Source organism: Gymnogyps californianus, chromosome 21 (genome assembly GCF_018139145.2).
Source record: "Gymnogyps californianus isolate 813 chromosome 21, ASM1813914v2, whole genome shotgun sequence".
In the NCBI taxonomy this organism is placed as follows: Eukaryota; Metazoa; Chordata; class Aves; order Accipitriformes; family Cathartidae; genus Gymnogyps; species Gymnogyps californianus.
In genome coordinates, this window is record NC_059491.1 from 6696499 (window position 1) to 6708807 (window position 12309).

Genomic DNA, 12309 nt, shown 5'->3' on the forward strand with positions numbered 1-12309 from the left:
AAGGTTGTGGAGTCTCCATCTGTGGAGATATTGGGCATTGGGTAACCTGCTCTGACTCTGCTTGAGCAGGGGGATTGGACTGGATTTCCAGAGATCCTTCCAACCTCCGCAATTCTGTGAAGTGCTGTTAGGAAATGAACATGCCAGGAAGGATTATATACCTTTGAACACCTCTCACACATTTTGCAACACACCTTGTTTCTAATTCACAGGTCTTTTAAGTAAGCCACCTTGAGCCAGTCTCTAGATCCCTCCCATAAACACACATCCTCCTCCAGGTGTCTTTCATGTCTTGAATTACTTTGAAAACACCACTCAGTAAGAAATGGGCACAGCTGCCTCTAAATCATCAGGGCAAAGCCCAATTAAATTCCTGAGATGATAATTTAAAATATTTACCTTTAAATTACAGAGGAAGTGGAAGTTTGATAGGCTACCTCTGAATAAAAAAAAAAAAAGGCAAAATAACTCTTGTTGTCAGGATTCAATGAATCATCATCAACAAGTAACTGCAACTGGCATTTCTCATGCAGAATTGATGCTTTTTTAAACTTTTAAGGCCATACCTTGCAAACACTTGCTCCTGCTGTAGTTTACTGTTTTTCTGCCCCTAATTCAATTAAGCCTATAGGTCAGAGATAAAGCTGTTCCTAACACAGGAAAGCAGAACTGACTTGATATTTGGTAGTAATGATAACTTTATATAGAGCGATCTAGCTCTCTATTTAGCGAAGTTATCAATACACAGGACTTTAGGGTCCCTATGGCTCCTCCTATGCAGACCCACTCTTTTTCTATCAAATGTACAGAATCAGACTCTGACATTTTGTTTTCAAAGATGCCTCAGCATTATTATGCCTGTTTCACAGATGGAGGACTACAGACAGTAAGGCAGAATTTGTGAAAGATCCAAGAACATGTTAGTGGCAGGGGTAGGAACAGGACTTAGCTTCCCTAAATATTCCACCAGCCCTTGCTAAAACTACCACTCCTTTCTGTAAGAAACAGACCTTCCTTTTGCTCAGCTGCTCCCGTGTATTCCTTGCCTATTACCCCCTGTAGGGGAAGCACTGTAAGCAACACTACCTTCACAGCTTATTCTGCACACTCATATGCAGTTTGCAATTTCTCCACAGAATCTGTGGAGCTTTCCTGTCTGAGATGTTTGTGAAGGGGTTGGCAGGCGACTAGGGATTACTATCAAGCTCTGGATATTTTGGGATATGTATCCCATAGGATTGTCAAACATCGGCCCTGCTCCCACAGCATCCAGGCAAACAGAGTTTCAGTGCCAACGTGTAGCTGAAGATCAGTGCTGTGACACAAGACCAGCTGCAGTGCCTGCCATCACAGGCCACCTGCCATGGTCTGACACCTTTCTCTTGCCATCTTTGATTTTGGAGAGTTTCTTCCTGACCTGTCTTTCTCTGTATAACATTTCCTGTTTCATTTTGTCTGTTCAGCTTTATTCATTCCTTAGCTACTGCTTATTTCTGTACCTCATCTGTTTCCCTCAGCACAAAAATTCTCTTGAATGTTTTTGAAGCTTCATTCACTTGCCAGACATTTCAGGCAATTTTGGACAGCAGGAAGGAGATTTGGCAAAGCTTTCTACCTAATAAGATATTAAAGCTTTACTTCTTCAATCTTTCATTTGCATCAGTCAGTTAAAGTAACCTGTACTACTAAATAAGGGGTGTAGCCTGCTATCTGCTAAGTGCACAGCACCCTCTTGTGCCCTACAGGACAGTGGTCATTCCACAACCACTCTGGTCTCTTCTGATAAGCTATTAGCAAGTTTTACCATACTCCTATAGTTTACCTATACTCTGAGCTTCACTTCTTCCTCTTCTAGTGGCCTACAATCATGGTTTAACCCCAGCCAGCAACTAAGCACCACGCAGCTGCCTGCTCACTCCTCCCCCCTCCCAGTAGGATGGGGAGGAGAATCGGGGAAAAAAAAAGTAAAACTTGTGGGTTGAGATAAGAACACTTTAACTAAACTGAAATATAGTAACAATAATAATAAATACAACAATAATAATTGTAATGAAAAGGAATAGAACAAAAAGAGGGAAATTAGACCCAAGAAAAGACAAATGAGGCACAATGCAATGGCTCACCACCCACTGACCGATGCCCGAGCAGTGATCCGCCCCTCCCAGCCAACTCCCCCCCATTTATATACTGGGCTAGTTCGGGTCGGCTGTCCTGGCCGTGCTCCCTCCCAGCTTCTTGCACACCTGCTTGCTGGTAGAGCATTGGAAACTGAAAAATCCTTAACTTAGGATAAGCACTACTTAACATGCTGATGTTCTAGTTGTTGCTATCAACAGTATTCTCACACTAAATGCAAAACACACTGTACCAGCTACTAGAAAGAAAATTATCCCAGCTGAAACCAGGACACCTATTAAAGAAACCCCAATCACTCCGTGCAAGAAAAGAAGATATAATCCAGGTGGTGTTCTTATGTGCTATTTTTAGAGAGGCGGACAGTAAGACAGCAGAGGTGTCACAGAGCAAGCCAAACTAATGCATAGACCTGAGAAGGGAAGCAAATGCAAGGAGCAAATCAAGCTTCTAATTTCCTGACTGTACTAAGTCAGAGGAGCCAAATTACAAACCTGTTTTATGCTGCCGCTCCTGTCATTTGAATTTCATTCTACCTGCACAGCCTGTCATACCTTTTGGCTATTTGTTACAGGAACAGGAACACTAGCTCATAGATTGCCAGTCACCTATTGGATCTGGATTTTTTTTTTGGAGGAAATTTTCAAGTACATCGCAATAGATAACGCATATCAGGACTTTGTTTGGCTTCAACTGACACTATAGTAAAATACAAAATTGCTTCAGTGAGTAGTGTCAGAAATAAAGATTTGTTTATAATCTACGCTGCTTCTGTACTCCCAAGCAAAGTCCTCATAGCTTTCTCACCTGTTATCCAAAAAATACTTCCAGTACTAAATTTTAGTTCATATAGTTTTGAAAAAGCACAAGCTTCCCAACTAGAAATTGATGCCAAACAAAAACCAGATATTCTTCTCTCCACATAGATGGGATCCCACATAAATCAAATCTCAACTATCAGCTCATTTATCTATGATCCTGGCTTCCAGGCTCCCCTAAGGCAAGAGGGACAGGATGGATTTGAAAAACATGCTTGTAAAACAAACAGGGTTAACAACTTCATAATCAAAGAACTATGGAGGAGTTGGTGTCAAATCCTTTTGTGGAGAATGAGGAAGCAAAACCAATTTCTCTCCATACCTCCCCATTGTAGAAGTTGAATAAGCGCAACAGTAGGCAGGCTTTGGACTAAAACAACAAAGATCTGGCTTTCCATTCCTTTAATCTTCTATTCAGGATACTACTAAGACAAGCCTCTAAAACAAAACAGGGAGCGACAAGCCACACTGGTCCTGGATCTTTAGCGTGCTTGCAGTACTGCATCATGGCAAGCACTAGGAAACTAACAGAAAAACCATTCACTTCCTTGCCTAGTGAAGTAAGAAATAGCTCTGCGGAAAAATGACAGAGGTTTCATCTTTCCCTTAGAAACTTCCAGCCCTCCCCTTAAAAGTACTCAAAGCTTCCCAAAATAATTTGGGTAATGGAAGAAAAAAGAAAGAGCAATCATAGTACAGACACACACGAAGGATTCAGATCTCAGCCAATAAATCCTTACAAGAGACTGAAACTGAAAACTGTCCCTCCTCGTTCATATTTTTGAACAGCTAATTGAGCATATTTTTTCATGAAGGAAGTTGTTATTCCAGGCTTATGCTTCATTGAGTTAAGGTACATGTCATGTCCGAGGCTGCTGCACCAGGTGCACGTAACTATTGCAAAGGGTTTTCCTCCTCATTATCATATATTAGCAATGTGTCATGGGAACCAATGTTCAAACTTGAATGACTAACCGTATGTTAATCAATTAATCAAACACTGAAATCAAATGCTAAACAACATCTCTGAACAGAAGTCCCATTTTTATTCAGATATTTACCATTTTGGCTTTAGCACTTTTTTCTTTTGAGAAAAATCTTCCCCTGCTATGACCAGGCATGTTTTTATGAATGCAGCCAAGGGGCACCTTTGGACAGTTTTCCCTTTGATCTTACATCTAAGAAGGACTGAAATAGCAAAAGAGAAAAAGGGTATATTCCTTTGTCTTACAATTTATGAGATGATAGAAACTGAAGTGAACTGAAGCTTGTATTACACCTGCCCAGTCCTTCACTGCTGCTGTTGCTGCTGCTGCCCCTGGGAGGGAAATTACATCAAAATTAATCAGCATGGCAGCAGCAATGATTGAATTTGAAAACTTTAGACATTGCAGTTCAACAGCCAAATGAGACCAGCCTAAACCCATCAAAAGACTTCCATCATCTGCTCTAGACAGCGTGGCTTATGCAGACATGTGGTCACTATCTTATTGTAAACCATTTACAATCACTAAAAGCATTCACAAGAGATGGAACACTGTAAATTGTATTTCCTTTTTCCCCTCAGGAAGGGGTTTGTATCCAGCCACTACAGTGTAGTCAACCGCTTGCTCTCTACATAGTTTATATACTGGTGCAGAATTACCACAGCTTTAAAGCAAATTAAAGGCAACTAAACGTGAAAGTTCTCCTAAGCTGTTGAACAGAGATATATGCTGACGTGTATCCACTGCTACTCTTGTACGTAATAAAGTCACAAGTAAAGCTGGTCTCAGGTTTCTTCTCAAACGCTATTTATCTGGTCAGATTCACCAATGGGTCTGTCAAGATCTGAAAAACCTCGGGGAGATCAGAGATCTGAGATTCTTTAGAAGCTCAGAGTTTCTAAATAAAAATATATACATAAGAAATCCAACATAGGATTTGTAGAAGAAAATTTACGGAAGTCAGTGACTTTAAAGTAGCAGTTGGAGTTGAACATGACTTTCACATCTGAAACTTCTTTCAACCTGCACCTAAGTTTTAAGCAGTGAAGCTAAACAGAGAAGGAAGTTCGAGCAAATTCTCAAAGCCCCAAGATATCACAAAATTTAATCCAGCTCTGATGTAAAGCTTAGATTGTTATTTTTAACCCACGATGGCCATTATAAAGATGGCCTATTTGCTTCAAAAGACAGGAAACTAATAACTCTCGGGAACTGATTTCCTCCAAATGGTACACTCCACACTCATTCTTTCCAGCCCTTCTATAGAGAACAACTCCTAAACACCATCAAAGCATTCAGTGGCTGAATGCGCCACTGTGCAGACTGGCTGAGCAGAGGGTAAAGCATGACAAATGGTGTATGTTCTAGTGAAAAGGAGGCAAGTTTGCCTTTCCTGTAAGGAAGGAAAACCAGAAATTATTCTGAAATATCTGGGAAGCAAATTTGTATTCTCTCAGTAGAAGTATATAGTTTTAATTTGTACTCTATGCCACCTAGAAAACCCTTTGGAGAATTCTTTGTTCTAATGAACAGAAAATAGATTTACAGCAACTAAAACAGCTGACAGCCAATGTTTATGAAAAACACCACATACATATTCTTTGAGTATAAAACCCCTCCAGATCATTAGGTCTGCATGGTACAGCAGAGTAAAAAAAAAACCAAACCAAAACCCCAACCACCAAAACACCCCAAAACAAACAAAAGAAGGACTTGACATTTTGCTATTAACATTGTAACATTAATGGGCTGAATGTCTTTTCCAGACCAAAGAAGATGGTGCACTTGTGAGGATTTTATGCAAATTCATACCAAATACACACCCAGCAAGAAAACAGTTCCATTTACAGAGGCACAGCGAATTTAATTAGAGGTCAAGGTCTTTTAATGACTCCTCAGTTTGCTTTGATAAGGGGATTTCACAAAGACATTACAAGCTACCTTCCTTGGCTGTATTAATTTAACTTATTTGATGTGGTCCAAGCTAGTCACAACAGGGGGAGAAAAAAAAAAACCAAAGAACAGGCTAGATCTTCTAGATCTTTTTTCTAATGCAGAGAAAAAAAACCTGACAGTCATTTGTGCTTACTTCCCTTCTCTCATCTACCATACTGACTATTGCTGCATACACTTCATGGATTTAAATAGGCAGAAAGCATGTTTGTGTCAGTGGGAATTCCAAGCATCAGTTGAGTGGTAGAAGTAATGGAAATAATTATTACATCCCTCTCTGTTGCCCTTTACCATAAACATACTTCATGAAAAATATAACTAAGTGCTTAAAAGATCAGACTAACTCAAAATAGGGCTTCAAAACTGCCCTTTGAAGTACATCGCACACTCATTAAATTACATGCACCATTCCCACAAGTGTGCAATTCTGTATCTTACAGGTTAATTCTGAACAACTGGCTTTCTGCAAAATAATTACTCCACAAAAATGCATCCATCTGCACTGAAACCACACAGCACTAAGAAGCACAAAGGGACAACAAACAATAGATTAGGACTCGAGGCAAGACAAGGAACACTAGAATCTTGCACTATGTTCAAATGGAAGTAAACTGGCAGAATAAGGGTGTGCAAATGTGTGTTTGTGTGTATATGTCCATATCTGAATGAATGCATGTGCAGTTCCTTTTTTTTTTTTTTTTTAAATCAAATACAGAAAATCCAGAGAGGGCAATCTAGCAGAAACAACTGAAAGTTTGACCCTTACACTTCATCTGTAGAGCTCTTTCTGTGGACAGATCTGTCATCCTTTTTAATCCTATGTTAAATAAATCGAATTCCCTTTCTAAAGTCAAGAAATACCTGGTTCTTTTATACCCACATGAAAAAGAAAACCAAACAAAATGGTGACAAAGATCCTTGAACCAACGGGATGAAATCCCCTGATGCAAAGGACTTGTTTTTACCTTTAAAGTATAAAGTAAATGTTGAAAAGGCCCGTACACTTTACTGTATGCAAAAAATGTTTGCAAGATGACAAAAACTCATTATAGTTACCAATCTCTTGGTATAACTAAGTATCTACAGTCCTGTTCATGGTAGATGATCCTGGTCATCTACCTGGTCATTCACTTGTCTTCACTCTAAAGTGATCTTTCTATCCTCTTACAAGTTTCCCTGGCTATACAGAAGTACAGTGTCCCTTAGGGAATGCACCATATTTTGACTTAATGCCTTCTGACATTTTGCTCGCGTCGTTAATACGATGGGTGAAATGTCAGGTGAAATTATATCAGCAAGTGCAGCAATCCCCAAAAGGGAGATGTTTGGATCCTTGTAATACTGCCTCTGGATTTGCTTTTCAAAAACATGTTGATAACCAATGCTAATTATTACAATGACTAGCTTTCATAATTGCTTCAGAAATTACTTACCTCACTGACAACAAATGGGGGGGGGCACAGTACTTCTCTGGTACTCAGTGATATCAGATATAACCTCCAGAATTTTATTACAGTCACACTTTGAATGGTGCATTAGTAATCACTAGCACAGCTACTCTCTTTAACACAACTTCTTTCAGCCTATGTGCTGATACTGCAGTGGTACGCAATAGTTTTAAATACTAGACCTTCAGTAGGACCCTTAGCATTGGGAGGTGGAAGTGTCTTAGTACTCGGTTGCACAGTTCCAGCATCCAGGAGTTATCCCACACTACTACATAGTGCTATTGCACAAGGGTAACTCACTGCCCTTTGTCAGGGGGCGTATCTGTTTTGAGTATATAATTAATGTTTCGATGAACTCCTTCATACATCCACTTATACAGCCTTCTACGATTTTGGGGGCTGCCTCATTTCAGAGATATTAAAGCTGAGAAACATCACCAAAAGAAGGCAAAATGCAGAATTTCCTCCCTGGGGAATGTTAGTGAAGCTAATGGGCATTAGTGCTGGCAGTATGCAGAGTGTAGTTCTCAGTCATCACAATCTCTGGGATGGTTCTACATCTTTTTTTTTTCTTTAGTAATATAAAAAATACTCCATTTTTGTGAGACGGATTTAAGTGAAGTCTCTTAAAGCTGAAATTTGAAGGGAACCCAGAAGAAAAAGTATGTTTGCTTCAGGGTCTTGTAAATTTTTCAGGAAGTTAATGGCACAGAAGATGAATATGGTAAAAATATTGTTCACGTGGTAACATGTGGAACCTACTATACTCTCCATTTTCTCGGGCCATGCTATAAGCAAAAAGATATTTTTAGGGATCATGGAATGGCTGCAGACTAAAAATAGAGAAGCCAAAAGTGTCCAACAAAACACTTTCAATAAAAAACTAAAATTGAAAAATTAATTTTAACTGCTAACTTCTGTTTTCTTTTTAGAAAGTGTTTTCAGTTTTTAACCAGGGATTTAATTTGTTGATTCTTACATTTTCTCTATGATATTCCTCAGTAGGATATCATCTTCCGAGTTTTCCAAAAAGTCATCTCCTATAACTTACGGTCAGAAATGTCTTATCTAAGCACATAATGAAAGGCTTCAATTTATTTCTTGACACAGACACTTACACAAATTGCTTAGTTCCTTCTGCTGAAGCAAGGCAAACACTTGCTAAAATTATACACGTGTGGCTGCTTCTGATAAAGTGTTTATAATGTAAAATCTGTATTTGCTTTTCCTGCAAATACAAGACTAGCTTCCTGCTCTTCCTTTATCAAGAAGATTTTATTTGTTTTAAGGACGATGATTTGAAGTTAAGTTCTTAGTAGGTGCATAAGCAGTCCAATTATTCAAAGCTACCACAGACAGCACTATATCAGTGTCAAAGCATTTATGTGACTATCGTGGATACAGGCATAGAATAGCTGTCAAGGCATTGATATGGCATCTGTGCAGTCCTCCTTAAAAGTTACCCACAAAGAAACAACTTTGGAGCGTTTGGAGTTACTAACAATGAAAGATTTTGATGGTGGTGGGAGGGGTACTTAGTTTAAAATTATTTTTTGTCATACTGCTATTGTTGGGTCCCTAAAAGTGGGACCTCTCTTTTCACCAAAATGACATAAGTCGTCACATGTCATCCAGAAGAACATCTCCTCTGGCTACTATTCCAACCAGGTAATTACATGCTATTCTGTGGGATGGCCAAAGGAATATAGTTACAAGTTGTACCACTGAGAAGCATTTTAATGACTAGTTTTGGAGTAAGAGGAATCATTCTAGATGCACTTTTGATGCTAAAAAAAATAAACATCCACTAAAGGATTAGTTAGTGCAAGTGTTCAAGAAAGCCCTAATGATTTTTAGTTTGCCTTTAGACTTGTCACTTTTCAGAAAATATAGTATACTGACATATTGTCCCTGATAACATGGCTACTGGGCACCACTCAGTAGAGCAGACACCTTATTGTTCCTTTTAAAAAGTACTGTCTGGTACTGCCCGCTGCCCTGTGGCACATCATTATTACCTTAAGTGACAAAGGGCAAAAGCAGAAGGATGCAGGGTCACAACTGCTGAGCCGAGAATAGAGCTCCATAATTCCTGATGAGCTTTCAGGAAGATTTACGTGCACGCAGTTTTATGCAACGTAAATATTCCACACATTAATAAAGTACAGGTCAGACTCCCTGGATACACGTTCTAAGGCAAAAAATCCATCTAAAACCCAGCGTTTTATCTTCATGCTTACAATGTAATACCTCAGGGCCTCAGTTCCCTTTTTTTAAACAGAGGAAGGGATAAAACTGCTCTAAGACTTACAGGCTATACAGGGTATAAGATATATGGATCTACATCCCTTATTTTAGGAGTAATCTTCTTTGCTATGAAAGATGCTGTATTATCAGCAGTGCTTGCAGATGATTAATATTGTTAATATTCTTTGTATTGTACTTGGTGTACAGCTGCCTACGCCTACAAATACATGAATCATGGTCCTCCAATTCAGTTTCCTGCAGTGAAACCAAGATGATATTAACATTCCAATAAAGAAAAAACCTCTGAATTCACTACTTAGATTTAATGAAATAGTTTATAGAATAGAGACTGTGTTGGCACTGGAGGGAGAATCTGCAATACTTATTTCCACTCCCAATCTACTGTGTAACCTTGGAAAAGTCACTACAGCGCTCAGTGCCTCAGTTTCCCCACTGTTTCATATGGAAATAACTATAAGCAGCAACAGGATGGAGCTTTAAAGTTAGATGATATTCACCTCAAAAGCTTTCAGCATTTCCATTTCAAAAGGCATGGGCCTTTAAATATTTATATTTTAACAATACAATAGTGCCTCAATCTGAAGACACATGTAGATGGCTTGGGGCTATTAAAGTGGTGAGCAGGCCTCCAAGAGAGCAACTCCCTCATTCTCTGTGTCCTAGAATTAGTTTATGCAAGACAGGTCTTGCAAATACAGAGCAAAGCATAAAACATTTATTTCCTAGTTTAAAGCACGAATTAACTTACCCCTTAGATAGGAAAATCCTGCATTTGAACTGCCTTCCCTTCTCTCCCTCGAGTTTTTACTGACAAGCCAATATCACAAAAAGCCATCTCATGCAATGGTTTGAGTAATGCAAAGATAAAGTCTATCTTTGTGAATTCCAGTTTAATCGCATTCCTCTAGGTCTACCTTCTACACTCAGACTGGGACTCCACCCCTCTATGCATTCTCAAGTCATCATTTCATTTTATCCAGACATAAATTATTTATAGTCTAGTTCAGAGAATAATCAAGCCCTGAATCTAATCATTGTTTTAACTATGATGAACATTCATTAGATTTTTTTGGTGTCCTCTGTTCTTGTTTCCCTTGCTATGATACTTATTCACTTTGTTTTTCAGGAAAACAATCCGATACTATAAACATTTGGCAAAAATATTTGTAAAGCCATGCTATTAGTCTAATATTTCTCCTAGACAAAGCATTAGCAGTTGCAGCTGAGATCCTTTATTAAACTCAGTGGTATAGCATTTCATTTTAAGAGATTACAGTACATGATTCAGCTACATGTCAGTGGAATAATATGTGAATGAATCCACATTTTGCAAAATAGCTGAAACATCCATGATCCCCCCCGATTTCAGTGCTTGGTTTAATTTTCATTTGAGGTATGCTTTGCCCCTTAATAAAATTCTTCAAATTGCTGCTATCTGTTGAATTTGGTTGCCAGTCAGAAGGTGAGCTGGGGTCACCACAACGGCTGTCATTTCAAGAAAACCCATGGTTTCTACTGTTGAAAGATCACTATACCTTATTTCTCTCACCAAACCCTTCACCGAAGCATGTATTTTCATACCCATTTCGTCATGTAGCCAGGGTGCAAAAACATGCTGCTGCTGCTTGAAGATGTGGCAAAAAAAATTGCAGCCCAAACCCTTACTTGTCTGGAGCATATTTCGCTGCTCAGTTTCCTCACTGGGACTAGGGAAGTGATGGAATCCAGCCCCGCAGTGAGTGCATTTTAAATAAAACAGTACCTGTGAGCATATCACTCCCTCTGGCGGCTGCAGAGTACTACGGAGATGGTCTCTTTCTGTTTACTCACTTAATTATTTGCAGATAAATCCCAGTTATACGAGATGTGTCAGAGTCAGGAAAGGCCACTGGAGAACACCACTCTGTACTCACTCCTTCCCCACATTCCTAAGTATCCATCCCCACAATCAGCCTGCTTTTCTGTCCCCGCCTGCCCTCCTCCCGTTTGAAAACACAACTATTCTTTCCACCAGCTTTTGTTCATCTTTGCGCTTCCTTCATGAAGCTGCTTATTCTTAGGAACACGCTTTGTATACAGAAAAGAAACCACATTCTTTTACATGTGATTCCTCCCTAAAATCAGAGTTGAAATGGGAATTTTGCCATGGAACTGAATGGGGGTAGTATTTCTCATTTATTCATCCATGCGCATTTCATTTCTTCTAAGAGACACACAAGCTTATTCAAAGAGACAATTACTCATTTACAGAAAAACTGGCTGCACCCATATGCTGTGTGTACCTTAGTCTGTCCATCTCCTTGTAAACCCAGGCAAATCCTGCCCCACGCTGAAGACGCCCAGACAGCTGATGGCCTGGCTGCTAAGACATTATTGGCTTCAAATAGTACAGGGACTGTGCTGAGTTCTGCTCAAATTCCAGGCAGGTGTGATCTCAGCCACATCGTCAGGATTACAACATTTCCTGGTGCATTTTCAGCACACTAACACAATGTGTATTTAAAAAAAGTTAGGACATGTAAATTCCTAATGACAGGCATTTGCTTTACCTGTATAAACTCACTATAAAAGCAGTGAAAGTCTTTGAAAGCATTAAGAAACAAACTCATAGAACCATTCTGTAATAAATGAGAGACTGAGTACACAGTATGTGTGTGTTTTTCCCCCCTTTTGGCTCCATTGCTGTGTTGCTTTCCTTATATA